We start from the raw sequence: 21,416 nt of genomic DNA on the forward strand, positions 1-21,416 counted from the left end.
TATTTTTTTAATTTTATTTTATTATTTTAATTAATTTTTAACGGTAGGACTAGGATTTATTAAACTGTGTCTTAGTAAAGGCGCTGGGGCTTGCCCATGGTGCTCTTGATGTATAAAGCCCATTTTGCCGATTCTTCTTGAGCAATGACACTAGGAAATTGACAGCTAAGTGGATGTTGTACACGAGCTCATCATCTATCATCTTCACGTGGCCAACAGCCACTGCCAGACATAGCACCTTCTTCATCTGGAATTTGATGGTGGACTTCACTTCATCCACTTTGGCCACCATGTTCTCACTGTGGGTCAGCAAGGAAGGGAACTTGCCAGATTTATTCAGGCCTGGACCCAGGATTCATGGGATCTGCTTGATCAGAGATTCTGAAGCCAAAAAGGCAACATACTTCTTGGCCAACTTCTTGACTAGTTTTTTTTTTTTTTTTTTATTCTTGTTGAGTTTCTTCAGCACCTCAATGTCCATGTGGGGAATATCCACTGCCTTGGCCTCATCACAGTGCTGCTGCTCCCCCAAAACACACACGGAGAACTTAGGGCAGGGGGTGGACTTAAGCCTCACGGTGCCCGAGAAGCATTTGTCCTTCTGAGGGTCATAGTTCTTCAGGCTGATGCAGCTCCACCACCTCCAGAAACTTCCGGCACTTGCACTGGTTCCCGTGCAGGACCTCCCGCACCGCCTTGTACAGGGTGTTGCGGGAGACTTCGCTGCTCATGGTAGCTCACGCCACAGTAACCGGAAAAGAGAGCCCTTTTTTAAAAAAGATTTTATTATTATTTGAGACAGACAGAAAACAAGCAGGGAGGAGGACCAGAGGGAGAGGGAGAAGCAAGCTTCCCGCTGAGCAGGGAGTGTGATGTGGGGCTCCATCCCAGGTGGAGGGTGGAGATCACAACCTGAGTCAAAGGCAGACACTTAACTGAGCCACCCAGGTACCCTCTGTGTTCATTTTCCTATTGGGTAATCCCCTTTCAGTTCTTTAGAGATTGTAATTAAGAGCCCATTGTTGATTATATGTATGACAAATACCTCCCTGTACCCTATGTCTTATCTTGTTATTCTCTTAATGATGCCTTTTGATGAACAGAAGTTCCTAATTTTAAGGTAATCTAATCTATCAATGTTTTCCTTCCTGATAGTGCTTTTGTGTCCTATTAAAAAATCTTGGTCTACTCCAAGGTCATGAAGATATTTGCTATCTATTGGAAGCTTTATTGTTTAAGTAACATTTTTATATTATACATGCAATCTACCAGAATTGACATTTTTGTACAGTGTAACTTAATACACTCTCTATAAACTGATATCCAAAATAATCCAGCACCATCTATTGTAAAAACCATCTCCCACTGCCTTCCCCCTATCTCTTCTGTTCTTCTCCATGTTTTCTATCCTATCTCTCTATCCTGATCCCCCCTCACTTCAGCAGATTAATTCTCTCTTCAGCTGTGTCTAATCCACTGAGCTCCTACTTTCAGTTATTTTATTTTTCAGTTCTGGAATCTCCATTTTTATCCACTGTTATCTTGTGGTTTTTGTTTTTTGTTTTTGTCATATTATCTTATCTCCTCATAGGCCTGATTACTTTCTATTGAGAGTTAGATTCTATACATGAAAACTGGAAGAATATTTTGAGGCCTAGGATTAGACTTCACCAGACAGGATTTAAGCTTGCGTCTGGAAGGTAGCTGGTGTATCAATGAGCCTGGATCACCTGAATCCACTCAGAGATTGAGATGATTCAAAAGTGGGCTTCTTTCCTTGTTCCAGGAAATCCTTTATATAAATAACAAGCAGTCCAGAGACAGAAAACAGATAAAGTATAAATGTTTATCTACTGGAAATCAGGAGAGCAAAAAGAAATCCTGCCAAAATACACAGAGTATCAAAAAAGCAAATTAACTCTTGTCTGTAAGCAATTGATTTTTCCTCAGCATTTAAATTCTGTTACAAAATGTAATAATGTTTTACCTATCATAGCTTGAAAAATCTTTTTATAAGGCAAAAACTACTCAAATAGTTTCTCAACACTAGCACAGACTTTTAACACATAAGAAAATATCCATTCCCTCTGCTGGGAGAAATAAAAAACTGATGGGATCCATAACAATATCAAACTAACTCTAAAATGACACTCCATTTCTTTGTGCTCTCCCCAGCGCCTTCCCATTACAGGATGTGTTTACACAGGCTATAGTAGTATAGACTGACTTTACTGACAAGGGAACATTAGCTCCTAAAAGAATTCACATTCTATGAAGAAAATAAAATGCGGGAACATTTGAGTGTAGTGTCCATAAACACTTTACAGTTGCTCTACAACAAAACTGTAAATGGTATTTCTTAGGCATTCTACAAAGAGATCAAGTTTAAAGGATCAACACTGAACTATAATCCAAGTAAACCACAAATAAGTAAGATCCACTTCTCTTCCCCTCCCCCATTACCTTTAAGAGAATTATTTCTGCCCAGGACATGTCTGCTTCCCAATCTACTGCCTGCCCCCCATTTCCTTCTATTTACCACTATGATTCATTCCCACTAATGTGACCACAATTTCTTTACTCCCATCTCCCAAGGAATCTTTATGCTCATTCCACACACACCTTCACCTTTATGCTTCCCTCATCTGCCTCATGCTATACCACTAGGCTTCTATAGCTAAACTTGACATGCCCTAAATTCATTCATATCTCCAGTACTTACATCAGTGCAGTACCTTTAGTAAAATGAGCTCAATGAGTACAAGGATAATGATATTCATTTATTCATTCAATTTATTCACATTCATTACAGTGTCCACTACATGCTTAGCATTTTTCTAGATGGTGAGGATATGGATCATGGAATATACATTTGAGTGGGAAGAAGACAATTAACAAATAAATAACTACAAGATACTTTACATGGTGATAAGTCCTAAAAGAAAGTTAAAGAAGAGTAAAACAATTAGTTCCTTGCCAGAGAAGGCGTCTCTGACAGGATGACATTTAAGCAGAGAGCAGGAGTGAAGAAATGAGCAACGTGGAGGCCAGCACAAAATGTTTCAGGCCGTTGGGAAGGCACATGCAACATCCCAAAAGCAAGCATGTGCTTAGTGTATTCTGATGTGGTTGGAGCACAGCAAAAGAAAAGATCAGAGAGACAGACTCTAGATCTTGTAAGACATTAGAGGCCATGGTAAGAAACTTGAATTTCACTCTCAATGAGAAGGAATGGCATGATCTGATTGTGGGTTAAAGACAGCGCTCTGGATACTGTGGGAAGGACAGATTACTCAAACGTAAAGAAGAAATACCAGTTAAGAGGCAACTGTAATTGCTCAAATGAGAAATTGTGTTGGCTTTGATGGGGATGGTAGCATGTAAATGGTGTCAATTGATGAGATTCTAGGTATTTTAAGGTACAAATAATTAGACTTCCTATTGCTTAGATGCAAGATGTGAAAGAGAGAAGCCAGGAATAACTCCATGTAACTAAACAACTGGGAATAACTCTATGTAATTAAACAACTGAGAATAGCAGAGCTGTCATTTATTGAGAGGGGTAGAGACCAATGGAATTGCAAGTCTGGACACGTGTAGATATCAACAAAAACATATGTTACTCAGAGATTTGGGATGGAATAACTAGATAATACTACTGAGCGTGTTGAGTGTTATTGAGATGGTAGAGTCTGGGAGTGGAGATGGAGTTGGAAAGCAGGTCTGGTTGGTACATGTTAACTTGAAGATTCCTCTTAGGCATGCCACTGAACATTGAACACTTGGCAATCGTATAAGCCGGGAGTGGGAAGAGGTCATTTAAGGTGCCTATCTGCAGATAAAAGGTTTTGAAGCCACTGGATTGGATGATCACCTCAGGACAATAATGAGAGGGAAACAAGGAGGGCCAGGAATGAAGCAGAGTGGGGAGAATCAGCTAAGAGAGCCTGAGGTGGAAAGAAAACAAGGATTGTCTGTTAAGTTCATACTGTGAGCTCTATAACTACAAAGGTAAATTCTAGGTCCAGGTGGCAAGTTGAACCCAAGTATTTTACTTCCCATGTTTTCATCTTCCCACAGGAAGTCCACTGTAGCCCTAAAAACAGGAAACTGTATCACCGTTCACAGCCAGAGCCTTGAAAGAATTTCCTAAAGATGATGGTGCAGGTACAAGTGCAGCAAGGGAAGGCCCAAGTGCCCAGAATAGAAAACCTGCCTGGGGAAGTGGGGAAAACCCCAGTAGTACACTAAACTCTAAATGGCAGGGGAAAAAGACATAGAGGCTGACAAGGGGAAGTAAGTTTCTCAACCCTATGAATGACTCTTAAAGGAATTGCATACCAGCCAACTTGGCACAAAGGCCATGCTAACTAAAAGGAGAAGGAACGCAGAGTTCTGTAAAAAGGAAGGAAACATTTATCTTTGTCTTTCCATCAAGGTAAGTGTACTCTTTAACCTGCTCACCTGTTTCCCACATCTCCCCACCTCCTTCCCCTCTAGTAACCAGCAGTTTGTTCTCTATAGTTAGGAGTCTGGTTTCTCGGTTTGTCTCTTTTTTTAATTTGCTCCTTTGTTGTTCTTAAATTCCATGAGTGAAATCATATGGTATTTGTCTTTCACTGGCTGACTTGACTCAGCATTATACTTTCTAGCTCCATCTACACTGTAGCAAATGGTGATATTTCATTCTTTTTATGGCTGAATAATATTCCAGTGTGTGTGTGTGTACACCACATCTTCTTTATCCATCATCAATCAACAGACACTTGGGCTGCTTCCACAGTTTGGCTATTATAAATAATGGTACAATAAATATGGGGGTGCATGCATCCATACCAGTTAGTGTTTTTGCATTTTTTGGGTAAATAGCCAGTAGTGTGATTATTCGATTGTAGGGTAATTCAATTTTTAATTTTTTGAGGAACCTCCATACCACTTCCCACAGTGGCTATACTGTGGTTGCATCCTCTCCAACAGTGCACAAAGTTTTCTTTTTCTGCACATTCTCAATAACACCTGTTGTTTATTGTGCTCTTGATTTTAGCCATTCTGACAGGAGTGAAGTGACAGTTCATTGTAGTCTGTATTTGTTCACTGTAGTTTTGATTGCATTTCCCTAACAATGGGCAATGGTGAGCATCTTTTCACGTGACTATTGCTCATTTGGATATCTTCTTTGGAGAAATGTTTGTTCATGTCTTTCATCCACTTTTTAATTGGATTATTTGTTTTTGGGGTATTGTTTTGAGCTGTATTAGTTCTTTTTATATCTTGGATACTGTTTATCAGCTATGTCCTATGAACAATTCTTAAAGGAACCACATACAGCAAACCTGGTACAAGGGCCATGCTAACTAAAAGAAGGAGCACAAGATTGTGGGAAGGAAATTTTTTTTATTTTTATTTATTTATGATAGTCACAGAGAGAGAGGGGCGCAGAGACATAGGCAGAGGGAGAAGCAGGCACCATGCACCGGGAGCCCGATGTGGGATTCGATCCCGGGTCTCCTGGATCGCGCCCTGGGCCAAAGGCAGGCGCCAAACCGCTGCGCCACCCAGGGATCCCAGAAGGAAATTTTTTAAAGCAAAGGAATGACTCAATGAAAAGTGGCATATTAAAGACTATTAATCTGGTAGTGGCAGGAAGGATGAGAAAGGGAGTAAACCAGACAGGCAATTAGATGTGACATGTGTACAAGTGGAAGATAAACAGAAAGGAACTCAAGAAGAACAGACTGCCTGGAAATGGTGCAAATAGGAGACAAGATTCCCATAATCTATTCCTGAGAGAATGGCACCTACACACTGTGGGAAGGTGATTAGATAGGTTTTAAAAATGGAGAAGACACACACCTTGTTTTAATTTAATCCATGCCCTTCCTTGAAGATGCCTGCACTCCCTGACCACCTTTAGAACCTCCCAGCCCTGAGACATCTCCACTCCCTTCAAGTTCTGCTGAATTCACTGTGCCTATCAAAAGCATTGCTCCATTGTCTGTTTCTACTGTGGATCTTCCCACACTACTGCCATATGTTGCAAAATGGGGATATCCATCTCATTCAGATTCATCCTAGACAACTTCACAATTGGTTCCTTGCTGCAGCTGTATAGTATTTCCAGAGAACCAAAACACTTTACATTGCTTCACTACACACTAAGCCCATTTTTTACCTATATACTGCACATTCTTGAACTCATAATTGGTGTGTTCCCCCATACAGCAAAAATTTGTATTTTAAATAGGAGATGCATTTTTCTTCCATCTCCTTGTCAGAACACTCAGCAAAACATCCAACTTAAAACTTCTGTTTATAATTAAAGCTACTGTCTCTCAGTTTAGGGTAGCCAGGTAATAAATGGTGTTTTGGCCCAAATTCAAATTGCATTCACCAAACATATCTACAAACCTAATCAGTGATTATTTCTTCAGTTCCTAAATTTATAACTGGAACAGACAAACTCAGCAACTAGCAGAATCCATTCACTGGCTATCTGATCTGTGCTGTGAGTGCTATTATGATCAGAAGGGATATGTGGCAGTGTCTGGCATGTCCTCTAACAAGACAGTAAGCCATACCAGCAGAAAACCAAACCACAGAAATTATACCAATAGCAAAAAACCGAAAGGTGCGGAGGTGATAAAATCTATTATGTCCCCATTTAAACTTCCTAGTTGGCCAGTGTAGAATCTTAGAAAATGACTAGGATAGATCTTGAATGACTGAAGGTTATCCAAAATATGAACCGGCTGGGACTCCAGCTGCAGCTGGGATTTAAGATTTAGTATCCGTACTGGAACAAATCAACACAGCCCTGGAATTGTAGTTGCTACTGCCCTGAGAAAGGCTCTTTTCTGTTATCAGTGTGGAAGAACCACCAGCATGCATCTGCTTTTACTTATCAGAGTAAACAGTAAATGTTCACTGCCTTGCCTTTGAGTTATGCCATGGATTCTGCTCTCAGCCATTAAACAGTTTGCAAAGACCTAGATCATCTTGATGTCTACCCAACATCACACTTGTATGCTACTTTGTGGACATGAAGCTGATTGGACCTGAGGAACAGTTAGCAGCAGGTACTTCTGTTGGCTTAGTAAGACATATGAGAGATGGCTAAATCCCATAAAAAATCCATGGGCCTAATAGTCCTCAGTGAAGTTTCTGGGGCTCACTGGTCTAGAGCATGTTGGGGAATCCCTCCAAGTCAAAAACAAGTTATTGCATCTTCTACGGACTATGACCAAAAGAGTGGGCTTTTGTGAACTTAGAAAGCAAAATATGCCATCTTTGAATGTGTTCTTCATAACTAATTTTCTGAGCAGTCCATTTAAAAACTTGCTAGTTTTGAGCAGGGTTGGTGTGAATAAGGGCTGTGCTGCACTTCCAACCTGCATTGTGAGCTACTCTGCCACTCAGGCCTCATGACCTAACACAGCAAGTGATACTCTGAGTGTCTGTGGTACACAGTGGTGATAGAGGGAGCCCCAGGGAAGCACCAACAATATGCAAGGATTACAACACACATATTTAGGGATTCTATGGTCTGAAGGGTTGTATACAACCAAAATACACATGTTGGAATCCTAACACCCAATGTGATGGTGTTAGAAAGTGACTAGGTCATCTTTGGGAGGTGTTTATTAGGTCATGAAGGTAGAGCCCTCATGAATGGAATTAGGCCCTTATAAAAGATCCCAAAGAGGTCCTTAGTTCCTTCCTCCATGTGAGGATACAAAGTCTGTGACTAGAAGCCTCATCCAACCATGCTGGCACCCTGCTGTCATACTTCTAGCCTCCACAACCATGTTTCTGTTGTTTATAAGCTACCCAGACTTTGGTATTTTGTTATAGCAACCCAAACAGACTAAGGAGTTTTAGAGCAAAGCCACATGCTCACCTGCAGATTACTATTCTTCTGAGAAACAGCTCCTGATAGAGAATGAATGCATAACTACTGACACCAAATTATCACATCATCTGAGTTACCTTTCACTACGTGTATCATTAACCTGAAACACCAAGCCACTAGGTTGGGCATGCAGAGCAGTAATCAAGTAGATTGATCAGTATAAGAGACTGAGCTGGAACAGGGCCAGAATGTACTAGTAAGCTTCATAATTAGGTAGCTGAGATTCCTCTGACACATACTCTTCTGATTCCCCCATTACCCCTGCTTCTTAATCTTGATTAAGAATTATCGGGATCCCTGGGTGGCGCAGCGGTTTAGCGCCTGCCTTTGGCCCAGGGCGCGATCATGGAGACCCAGGATCAAATCCCACATTGGGCTCCCGGTGCATGGAGCCTGCTTCTCCCTCTGCCTGTGTCTCTATCTCTCTCTCTCTCTCTCTCTCTCTGTGATGACTATCATAAATAAATAAAAAAAATTTAAAAAAAATAAAAAAATAAAAATAAAGAATTATCTATGACCAACTGACAGAAGAGAAAAAGCATTGAGCCACTCAATGGTTTGGTACAACATGCTGGCACCAAACTGAAGTACACTGCTGCAGTTTACAAACTGAATTGCAGGAGTTCCTAAAGGAAATCCTCCCCAGTTGGTAGAGCTTCAAATACATTTTGTTGTATTACATTTTTAAATTGAGATATAGCTACAAGTACAGATGCACACTGATTCATAGGTACTGGCTAACAGCTTAGGAGGATGGTCAGGGACTTAGAACAAGATATAAAGACTGATAACAAGTGCTGAGAAAGGGGTATGTGGGGAGATGTCTCTGAATAGGCATAACACACGGAAGACATCTCTGTACCATGTAGATGCCTTCAATGGGCATCCATGTCAGAAGAGGCTCTCAATAATCAGGTAGACAAGATAACTTGTTCTGCAAATGTCATTCATGACTCTCCAGCCACCCCAGGACTCGCTCATGCAAGGCCCACATGCAAAATGGCCAAGATGGCAACAGTGGAGGCTATGCATGGGCTCAGCAAAAGAAATGCTCATCAACCATGACCTGGATATTGCCACTCCGGCCAACAAGAGAAGCCAATGGGGAGCCACCAGATTGGCCCCATTTCCTGGGGAGACCAACCAGTCATCTAGCAACAAGTAGGTTTATGGCAGAGGCAGTGAACTCTCCTTAATGGAATAGTTACATATCCTAGATACAGATTTGCTTTCCCTGCCCATAAGTGTCTGCCAGTGGCACCAAGCATGGATTTAAGAAATGCCTTATTTACCATACTGATAAACAATATAATACTACATCTGACCTGGGAACTTATTAAGAGCAAAAGAAGTGTGGTAATGTGTTCAAGTTTAATTCACTCATCTCAGCAAGCACCCCTCTAGCCAGGAGCCCCTGGCTTGGCTAAAAGGAGGAATGGCCTACTGGCAACTCATCATGGTGCAGCTGGGAAATAATGCAATAAAAAATTATGTTCTGGGGGCGCCTGGGTAGCTCAGTTGGTTAAGCGTCTGCCTTTAGCTCAGGTCATGATCCCAGAGTCCCAGGATCAAGACCTGCGTCAGGCTCCTTGCTCTGTGGCAAGTCGGCTTCTCCCTCTGCTCCTCACCCAGCTTGTGCTATCTCGAATAAAATCTTTACCAAAAAAAAAAAAAAAAAAAAGGAGTGAATGAAAGAAAGAAAGGAAAGGAAAGGAAGAAGGAAGGAAGGAAGGAAGGAAGGAAGGAAGGAAGGAAGGAAGGAAGGAAGGAAGGAAGGAAGAAAAAGGAAGAAAGAAAGAAAGAAAGAAAGAAAGAAAGAAAGAAAGAAAGAAAGAAAGAAAGAAAGAAAAAGAAAACAAGCTAGCATGTGTCATGTCTTACAGCATTTCACAGGATTTCTTACTTCCCATCTCTATGACCCTGAGGCTCTGCTAGATTGGTTCCAAAGAAGGAAAGTTCCCACCAGAGGACACAACAATCCATTTTAGGTAATAAAGAGGGTTACTCTATTGGTTAAAAGTGAGTGGTCATGATTACTTTGTAGACAGGGGCAACTAGAACCAGGGGATTCTGTAAAGAGCCTCTAGGCAATTCCATAATAACTAAAGTTAATGAAAATCTCAGCAAGCAAGAAAAGGTAGGCTCACTGAGGATTCATATCTTTCAGGTAGTTGACATGGTCAGAAAAGTACAAACCTGTGATGCAAGCTTATTTATAACAGTGTAACTACTGATTCAAAGGGATTCCTGACACACATTTTTAAATGCCCTCAAAAAGGTAGCTTCACCAACTGGTTAAAAGTTGTCCTTTAATCTGTACTTTCAATATAAGACAGTGGTGTTTTCTTTCCCTTAATATGACATTATGATGGGTAGAAATAGTGTTTGGTAATCATTTTAATTTGTATCTCTTTGATTCCTTGAGGCAAACTATCTGTATCTATGAATCTCTTTACAGTATATGGGTTAACTCTTTGTTATAGATGATGCTGCATTTAAGATTTAAATATTTATAAATAAAATTTTGTGCTAACAAAATCTGTAATTTGGGGAGTATATAAAAGTTTCTAATCTATATATAGTCAAACCATCAGTATTTCCTTTTATGGTTTCTTTCATTGCTTTTCTACTCAGAAGTTATTTTTGTCCATATTTAAACATATTTTCTTCCAGCTGTTTATAGTTCCTTTTTGGTATAGAATTCTTTAATCCATCTGGAATTGGCTTTTGTATGGGGTAAGCAAAGAAAATTTTTCCCACACAGTTAACCAATTATACAGAATAAATGTTTCTTTAAAAAAAAAAAAGCCTTCAAGATCAAAGTAGACTTTTTCTTCATTTCACTAAATACCATATTAATAGTAAGCTATGAGGAAAGGGGAGGGGAAAAAAAGAAAACCTTGAAGAAAATATGATCCATGAGGAGCCACTGAAATTTCAGGCTCACAGAGCAAATCTATACAATGAGCTTACAAGACTCTTCATCCTCTGAAAGGGTTATCATTTCTAGAGACACATAAGACCCTATTTTATCACCTGTCATATTCAATATAAGTATGAAACCATTTGGAGAAATAGGTGAACAGTTTGGGGCCATCATATAATTTTTATCTGATCCTGACAGCTCAATTTCACTGCCTGTCATGCTAGATAGATTTGAAAGCTGACATCATAGAAAATGTGCTGATATTTAATCCATAAAAGGCCAATGGTGATGACAGTAAGCAGGAAAAAATATCTACATAATGTAGCAAAGGTTATCATGGGCTATTTCTTTTTTGTATATTTTTTTATTGGAGTTCGATTTGCCAACATATAGTATAACACCCAGTGCTCATCCCGTCAAGTGCCCCCCTTATCATGGGTTCTTGATATGAGGTTTCCAGTTCTCAGTCAGATGGGCAGCATCTTGGTTAGTTCAGAATTCTAGCTGCTAGTGGAGTTCCAGGGGACAGGTAAGAAAGGAAGAACAATTTTGCATATAAACTCATCTCTAAGAATTTTAATACCTAAGCTTTTGCATACATTTATATTTAACCTTGCATTTTATAGACACCCTAATAGAATACCTAGGCTGCAAAGCACAAAGCAATAAATACCAACTATTTTCCATACTTTGGCTGTGTTTCTGGGAGTAACACATTCATAAACTTAATTTACAAAGCTGAAACAAAATTTGAGCTTTGACTACCTTAAAGATTCCCTTAATCCTTCAAAATCACCTGGAGCCTATTGCTAACATTTTTTTTTCTTCCTTAGATTTTAATTACAGGACTGAAACATTCTTACTATAATAAGATTAAAATAAAAATGAATAAAAATAAGAAACAATTTCTTGAATAAAAATAACAATCTCCCTATCCCACACCCTTCCCCCTGATATAACCCACTTGGTATTATACTTCACTGGTTTTTCTTAAAACAAAGTTTTATACAAATAGAAGACTTTTTGCCATTTTTATTTGTTTTATAAAAATAACTTCATTATATGTGGTTCTGCCCTTTCATTTTGCCACTTATCTATATATAATGAACATACCTCTGAGTTAATGAAATGAATCACTTACTTATATTATAGCTTTACCATCATTTCAATATCAATGGAGAGTAACTGTATTTCCAGACATTAACCACTAGAAACAATGCTACATTGGCACCCGCAGGCATACATCCTGAATAATTCATACTTCTATTTCTAACACCAAATGCAGGCCTGTTAGAACCAAAGTGATCTGTATTGTTAACAGTCATAGATGTTTTTAAATTACTTTCCAAAAAGTTGCACCAATTTGTATTTCCAGGAGCAGTACTTAAAAGTGACTTCGGATTTCCAATTATGCCAAGATGGAGCTATGCCCCATCCCTCCCAGATCTTCCCTCTTATAACTAAAAATGCCTGGACATAATATAAAGAACAAGCATAAGATGACTTTAAAATATGTGAGTTGCCTAAAGAATAAAGAACTTGATGAACAATACAGCCGTGAGTCTCTTCAGTTTCCTTATTGCTGCTCACATATTCAGAAAAGGATGCTATAGAAGATTTCAAACTAGAACTATCCAGAAAAAGAAAAGGCCTGCTTCCTTTACCCAAAGCACCAGTAGAAAGATGGCCTAAGGGCCAATTTGGTGGGGGTTTTGGGGGTTTGTTTGTTTTTTTGTTTGTTTGTTTATTTTTTAGAATACCTGCCCTACTTTGGCAAAACACCAACAGAAAACTGCATACAGCCCTCTCTCCCTCCTCTACAGTTTCAGTGGAGCCAGGTAGTGGACCACCTGCTGCTTGGGGTGACCCCAAGCAGCAGGTGGTCCACTCTGATTCCCCAACTGAGAGGTGTGAACAAGGCCAACAGGGAGCTAATCTTCCATCCTCTGCCTGGTAGGAGCAGACAGCGATGATCTGCTCCTACCACCCAGTGCCCCACCCTGGGAATAGCATCCTTGAGATGAGCAGGCAACTGATCCTCCACCCCCTGCTCAACCAAAGCAAGCCACTCTCCAATTTCCCAGAGGATGGCATCAGCATATCTCAGCAGGAAGCTATTCTTCTCTTCCCCAACCAGCAGAAGCAGGATGCAATCTGATTCCCCCATTAGTTAGTGTCAGTGGGGTCCAATGATGAGCTGAGTGTCCATTTCTTAATAAGCAACAAGACTTAATAATAGAGTAAGGTGAAGACACAGAATCTAAGATAAATAGGCAAAATGTCCAAGACACAATCAAAAATCATTAATGGCAGTAAGAACCAGGAATATCACAACTGGAATCAAAAAGACAATCAATAGATCTAATACCTATATGAATCAGATGCCAGAATGACTTCATAAGAATTTTAAAAGTCATAATAAAAATGATTCAAATTCTCTTAAAACCAATGAAAGAACTGAAAATTTCAGGGAAAATAAAAGTTATAAAAGAAAATGTAAAATACAGAACTGAAAAATATAAAAAACTCACTGGATGGGCTCAATAATAGAATGCACATGGGAGAGAACATAATCAGGGAATCACAAACAGATTAATTATATTTACAAAATCTGAAAAACTGATTTTAAAAAATACTTAAAAAGAAAAAAAAAAAAAGCAGCAGGGCTCCTAGATGGTTCAGCCAGTTAAGCACCCAACTCTTGACTTCAACTCACATCGTGATCTCAAGGTTGTGAGATTGAGCCCCAAGATGGATGTGGGTGGAGCCTGCCTAAGACTCTCCCTCTCCTCATCTACCCCCACAAAAGAAAAAAAAAAAAAAAGGCAGAGTCTCATGACTTATAGAACAATTACAAAATACTTTACACAAGGATACCTCATTTTATTGAGCTTGCAGATAATTGCATTTTTCCAAATTGAAGGTTTGTGGCAAGTCTGCATAGGTCAAGTCTATCAGTACCATTTTTTCAACTGCATTTGCTCACTGATGTCTCTGTCACATTTGGGTAATTCTCATAATATTTAAACTTTTTCATATTATTTATTATATTTGAATTGCCACAATCTCATGATAAAACTTTAGTGAATGAGGAGTTGCTTTTATGAAAGCAAACGAAGCAATTTCTTTTTTAAGATTTTATTTATTTATTCATGAGAGACACAAAGAGAGGCAGAGACATAGGCAGAGGGAGGGAGCCTGATGCAGGACTCAATCCCAGGACCCCAGGATCACAACATGAGCCAAAGGCAGATGCTCAACCACTGAGCCACCCATGGGCCCAAACAAAGCAATTTCTTGAGATGGAAATCTATTTCTGGTAAAGATGCTATGAAGATTGTTGAAATGACAACAAAGCATTTAGAATATTACATAAACTTAGCTGATACAACAGGATTTGAGAAAACTGACTCCAATTTTGAAAGAAGTTCTACTTCGTTAAAATGCTATCAAACAAAATTACATACTACAGAGAAATCATTCATGAAAGGGAAAGTCAATCATCGAGGCAAACTTCATTGTTGGATTACTTTAGGAAATTGGTATAGCCACTTCATCCTTCAGCAACTACCACCCTGACCAGTCAGTGGCCATCAATATCAAGGTAAGACCCTCCATGAACAAAAAGGTCACAGCTTGCTGAAAGCTCAGATGATGGTTAGCTTTTTTTTTTTTTTTTGCAATAAGGTATTTTAATATTAAGATATGTATATTGGGGATCCCTGGGTGGCGCAGCGGTTTGGCGCCTGCCTTTGGCCCAGGGCGCGATCCTGGAGACCCGGGATCGAATCCCACATCGGGCTCCCGGTGCATGGAGCCTGCTTCTCCCTTTGCCTATGTCTCTGCCTCTCCCTCTCTCTCTGTGACTATCATAAATAAAAAAGAATAAAAATAATAAAACCTTTAAAAAAAATGAAAAAAAAAGATATGTATATTGGTTTTTTTTTTTCAGAGTAATGCTATTTCACATTTTATAGACTTTCAACTTAAGACTTTTAAAAGTTTAAACATAACTTTTATATGCACTGGGAAATAAATTAATTTGACTCACTTGATTCTAATATTGTATATATTTGCTTTATTATGAGTGGTCTGGAACTGAATGTGCAATATCTCTAAGGTCACCTATATTTGTATTCTCAGAGGAAAGGAAGAATGGAACTGAACAAATATTTGAAGGAATAAGGCTTGGAAAATTCCCACATTTAGCAGAAGAAATATACCTACAGATTTAAGGAGCTGAACAAACTCAAAACAGAAGACACTCAAAGAAATTCACAAAGATAAATTATAATTAAACTTCTAAATCCTAAAAGACAAAGAAATTATCTTTAAAACAACCAGAGAGAACTGGCCCATTACCTATAAAGAATACCAATTATAATAACAGATTTTTTTCATATGAAACTATGAAGATCAGAATAAAGTGTAATATTTTGGGGGTGACTTTAAAAAATTCATCCACCAAAGTTTTAACTGCAGAGAAATATGCTTTAGGAATGCAAGAGAAATAAAGATTGCTCAGAAAAAGATAAAGTAATAGTTCCTTTATAACAAACCTATCTTTAAAGAATGGGCTAAGAAAGTTCTCTAAACATAAAGGAAACTATAACATCAATCTAAGAATATCAAAAAAAGTAAAGAAGAACATCAGAATGAGTAAGTCCAGGAGTATACATAATAGTCTAGCCTATATTAAAGGCAGAAGTGGCTTTACAGACACAATGAAGTAGATGTCACAGAAAATAAAACTATCAGAGACAAAGAGGAACTTAAATAACGATAAAAGCATCTATCTACCAGGAAGACATAATAACCCTAAGTATGTATGCACTAAACAATGGAGTCTCCAAATACATGTAGTAAAAATTGTTAGAGCTGAAAAGAGAAATAGACATATCCACAATTATAACACAGACTTCATAATTCCATTTTCAGTATTGCTAGAAATAAAAACTTTAAGTACAAAATATCTAAAAAACACAGCAAAATAAGAAAATCTAACAGAAAGAACACTCCACCCAATGAGTAGCAGAATTCATATCCATTTTAAGCACCCATGGAACATTCACTAAAATACATAACTTACTAAATTATAAAATAAACCTCAAATTTTTAAGAACTGGAATCATTCAGACTATTTTCTCTGACCATAACAAAATCCAACTAGAAATCAATAACAAAATAACAAGAGAAAATCTCTCAGCATGTGAATATTAAACAACACATTTCTAAATAATCCATGGATCAAAGAGGAAGTTTTAAAGGAAGTAAAGATGCAGAGAACTGAATCAAAGAAATTTTTAAGAACAACATAAAGTATGTACAAAAGCAGCAAAAGTGTTGCTGTAAAGGAGACTTATAAAACTCGATCTACATGAGAACTTTTATAGAGAAAGGTCTCAAATCAATAATCTTAGTCTCTACTTTAAGAAATAAAAAAAATAGGGATCCCTGGGTGGCGCAGCGGTTTGGCGCCTGTCTTTGGCCCGGGGCGCAATCCTGGAGAACCGGGATCGAATCCCACATCGGGCTCCCGGTGCATGGAGCCTGCTTCCCTCTGCCTGTGTCTCTGCCTGTGTCTCTGCCTCTCTCTCTCTCTCTCTCTCTCTCTGACTATCATAAGTAAATAAAAAAATAAATAAATAAAAAATAAAAAAAATAAAAGAGCAAAAAAGGACCAAACAATAAGCAGGAAAGAAAGAAATGATAAGAATCAGAGAAGTAATGACACTGAAAACAGAAAAATAATAAAGAAAATGAATGAAACAAAAAACTAGTTACTTTTACAATAATTTCTAATACAACAGATCAAAAACAGGGCACAAATTAGCAATATCAGGAATGAAAAAGGGAATTATAGATCCTTCAGCAGTTAAAAAATAATACCAGAAAAAAAACTTTATTTTCATTAATTCAACAACATAGAAGAAATGGGCCAATTCTTCAAATACCATAAATTATCAAAACCCAACTAAGACAAAACTAATAACCTGAATGGTCCTGCAATGATTTTAAAAAAATGGATTTGGGTAAAATGCTCCAAAAATATTTAAAATGAATCTTCAGGCCTAGATGAATCCATTGGAGCATTCTACTAAACATTTAAAGGAAACTTAACACCAATTTTATACAATCTCTTCCAGAAAACAGAGGAGGAAGGAACATATCCCACCCTCCCTTTATGAGGCCAGTATTAAATGAATGAAAGAGAGAGGGGCAGCCCCAGTGGCCCAGTGGTTTAGCACCATCTTCAGCTCAGGGTGTGATCCTAGAGACCTGAGATCAAGTTCCACGTCGGGCTCCCTCCATGGAGCCTATTTCTCCCTCTGCCTGTGTCTCTGCCTCCTCCCTCTCCCTTTCCATCTCCCTTTCTCTCTTTCATGAATGAATGAATGAATGAATAGATAAATTGTTTTAAAAAGGGGGGGGGAACCAAGAGATGCCCCCTGGCCCACACACACACTGCCCACCCAGGAAGAGGGCAGATTGATTTTCTGATCAGGATAATGAAGATACTGTCTCCTTCTGAGGGTAAAAGTTGGGCAACTCTGCAGCACCCCATAAAATAGGGGCTTCCTGGGCAGCCCCGGTGGCGCAGCGGTTGGCGCCTGCGGCCCAGGGTGTGTTCCTGGAGACCCTGGATCGAGTCCCACGTTGGGCTCCCTGCATGGAGCCTGCTTCTCTCTCTGCTTCTCTCTCTCTCTGTGTACAAATAAATAAAATCTTAAAAAATAAAAAATAGGGGCTTCCAAATCCTGGCGCTCCTCAGCAAAGATACAAACCACCTCCCGGTTCACACAGAATCCACCTGGGCCTGCTTACACATTGTTCCCTCCAGCATAGGACCTGGGAGTCAAGAGGGAACCAATTCAAACATAATCCTCACGCTGACCACTGTGCCTTGGTTAATCAAGTCCTGTCTCTGACCCAGGAGTCTATGTCTTCTGCCTGCATCTATGAAAACCAGCAGGTTTACTTATTAGCTTACAAGTAGGATGAAACCTTTCAGTTCTTAAAAATTATTTATTGCTAAGTAATTATTGTAAAATAAGGAGTCGCTTGTATAAATATGCCACAATTTATTTATCCATTTACATTTAGACATTTCTGCTCTTTGAAAGGCACTCTTAAAAGATTAAACAGGCAAGTCACTGATGGAGAAACAATACTTGCAAATCACACATCTGATAAATAACTTCTATCATAAATATATATTTTAAAACTAAGAAAATAACCCATTTTTATAATAGAAGATATGCACAGATGGATCAACAAATAAGATAAAGAAATAGCAAACAGGTACATGAAAAGATGCTCTAAATCATAAGTCACTAGGGAAATGCAAATAAAAACCCCCATGAGATAGAACGACACACCCAGTTGAATGGATAATGTTAAAAAAAAAAATAACCAGTTATAAGGAATTGTTGGCAAGGATGCAGAAAAACTGGAATTTTCAAACACTGTGGGAAAAATGTAAAACAGTACAATTACTTTGGAAAATAGCTTGTCTACTTCTTAAAAACATAAGACCAACTGGGACACCTGGGTGACTCAGTGGTTGAGCATCTGCCTTTGGCTCAGATCATGATCCCGGGTTGCTGGGATTCAGTCCCTCATGAGGCTCCCTGCAGGGAGGATGCCTCTCCCCCTCCTATGTCTCTGCCTCTCTCTCTCTTTCTCTCCCTCCCTCCCCCTCTCTCTCATGAATAAATAAAAATATTTTTTAAAAATCATAAGACCCAGCAATTTCACATTTAAAAAGTTACTCGAAATGTTAAAAAGTATATCCAAAGATTTATCCAAAAATGTTCATTTTTTTAAGTTAATTCATTTATGAGTTAAAGGATTACAAAATGAAGATTTCCTAAATGATAGAATTAGGATAGAATTAGAAATTCTATCATTTCTCCTATATTGATTAGCTATGAAACTTTTATAAGGAAAAACTTTGCCAAATCAACTATTTGGTTATTCTGAATGATAGTCTGTTAAATGCTAGGTAAATACTGATTTTGGCCCCTGACTGAACAATTTTCAGGATAATGGTCACCCATCCTAATAAAGGTTATTTATTATAATCATGACCTCAGGAGGAGGGGCAAGATGGCAGAAGAGCAGGGTCCCCAGGTCACCTGTCCCCACCAAACTACCTAGATAACCTTCAAACCATCCTGAAAATCTACGAATTCGGCCTGAGATGTAAAGAGAGACCAGCTGGAATGCTACAGTGAGAAGAGTTCGCGCTTCCATCAAGGTAGGAAGACGGGGAAAAAGAAATAAAGAAACAAAAGGCCTCCGAGGGGGAGGGGCCCCGCGAGGAGCCGGGCTGAGGCCGGGGTGAGTGTCCCCAGGACAGGAGAGCCCCGTCCCGGAGGAGCAGGAGCTGCACCAACCTTCCCGGGGGAAAGGGGCTCGCAGGGAGCTGGAGCAGGACCCAGGAGGGCGGGGATGCCCTCGGGCTCCCGGGGACACTAACAGACACCTGCGCCCCCGGAGAGTGCAACGAGCTCCCTAAGGGCTGCAGCGCGCACGGCGGGGCCGGAGCAGCTCGAAGGGGCTCGGGCGGCGGCTCTGCGGAGGGGGCTGCGGGGCGGGAGCGCGAATCCCACAGCGCAGGCCCCGGAGCACAGGGCGCCGGGACACAGCCCAGCATCCGGCCTCCCCGGGACAGGCAGAGGCCGGGAGGGCCCAGGACAGCAAGGACGCTCCTGCCCCGAGCTGAGCAGATCAGCGGCCCCGCCCCGGAGCCTCCAGGCCCTGCAGACGGAGAGCTCCCTAGTTACTGTGGGGGCTGACTCCAGGGCTGCAGAGCTGGCCCCGCCGCTGCGGCTGTTCCTCCTGGGGCCTCACGGGGTAAACAGCCCCCACTGAGCCCTGCACCAGGCAGGGGGCAGAGCAGCTCCCCCAAGTGCTAACACCTGAAAATCAGCATCTTAAAAGCCATCTACAAAAGGCCCACAGCAAATATCATTCTCAATGGGGAAGCACTGGGAGCCTTTTCCCTAAGATCAGGAACAAGACAGGGATGTCCACTCTCACCACTGCTATTCAACATAGTACTGGAAGTCCTAGCCTCAGCAATCAGACAACAAAAAGACATTAAAGGCATTCGAATTGGCAAAGAAGACGTCAAACTCTCCCTCTTCGCCGATGACATGATACTCTACATAGAAAACCCAAAAGCCTCCACCCCAAGTTTGCTAGAACTCATACAGCAATTTGGTAGCGTGGCAGGATACAAAATCAATGCCCAGAAATCAGTGGCATTTCTATACACTAACAATGAGACTGAAGAAAGAGAAATTAAGGAGTCAATCCCATTTACAATTGCGCCCAAAAGCATAAGATACCTAGGAATAAACCTAACCAAAGAGGTAAAGGGTCTATACCCTAAAAACTATAGAACACTTCTGAAAGAAATTGAGGAAGACACAGAGATGGAAAATATTCCATGCTCATGGATTGGCAGAATTAATATCGTGAAAATGTCGATGTTACCCAGGGCAATTTACACGTTTAATGCAATCCCTATCAAAATACCATGGACTGTCTTCAGAGAGTTAGAACAAATTATTTTAAGATTTGTGTGGAATCAGAAAAGACCCCGAATAGCCAGGGGAATCTTACAAAAGAAAACCATATCTGGGGGCATCACAATGCCAGATTTCAGGTTGTACTACAAAGCTGTGGTCATCAAGACAGTGTGGTACTGGCACAAAAACAGAAACATAGATCAATGGAACAGAATAGAGAACCCAGAAGTGGACCCTGAACTTTATGGTCAACTAATATTCGATACAGGAGGAAAGACTATCCACTGGAAGAAAGACAGTCTCTTCAATAAATGGTGCTGGGAAAATTGGACATCCACATGCAGAAGAATGAAACTAGACCGCTCTCTTGCACCATACACAAAGATAAGCTCAAAATGGATGAAAGATCTAAATGTGAGACAAGATTACATCAAAATCCTAGAGGAGAACACAGGCAACACCCTTTTTGAACTCAGCCACAGTAACTTCTTGCAAGATACATCCACGAAGGCAAAAGAAACAAAAACAAAAATGAACTATTGGGACTTCATCAAGATAAGAAGCTTTTGCACAGCAAAGGATACAGTCAACAAAACTAAAAGACAACCTACAGAATGGGAGAAGATATTTGCAAATGACCTATCAGATAAAGGGCTAGTTTCCAAGATCTATAAAGAACTTATTCAACTCAACACCTAAGAAACAAACAATCCAATCATGAAATGGGCAAAAGACATGAAGAGAAATCTCACAGAGGAAGACATCGACATGGCCAACAAGCACATGAGAAAATGCTCCGCATCACTTGCCATCAGGGAAATACAAATCAAAACCACAATGAGATACCACCTCACACCAGTGAGAATGGGGAACATTAACAAGGCAGCAAACAACAAATGTTGGAGAGGGTGCGGAGAAAAGGGAACCCTCTTACACTGTTGGTGGGAATGTGAACTGGTGCAGCCACTCTGGAAAACTGTGTGGAGGTTCCTCAAAGAGTTAAAAATAGACCTGCCCTACGACCCAGCAATTGCACTGCTGG

At 39.9% G+C, this 21,416-nt stretch overlaps 1 protein-coding gene and 1 pseudogene across 1 annotated transcript in view; both read right to left on the bottom strand.

Moving 5' to 3' along the window:
• Positions 1 to 21,416, bottom strand: part of ULK4 (unc-51 like kinase 4) — a 590,170-nt gene that overhangs the window by 383,352 nt on the left and 185,402 nt on the right. The window lies entirely within an intron of this gene.
• Positions 72 to 731, bottom strand: LOC129507354 (60S ribosomal protein L10a-like; annotated as a pseudogene).

The sequence above is a fragment of the Nyctereutes procyonoides genome, unplaced genomic scaffold (genome assembly GCF_905146905.1).
Source record: "Nyctereutes procyonoides isolate TBG_1078 unplaced genomic scaffold, NYPRO_anot_genome, whole genome shotgun sequence".
Classification (NCBI taxonomy): Eukaryota; Metazoa; Chordata; class Mammalia; order Carnivora; family Canidae; genus Nyctereutes; species Nyctereutes procyonoides.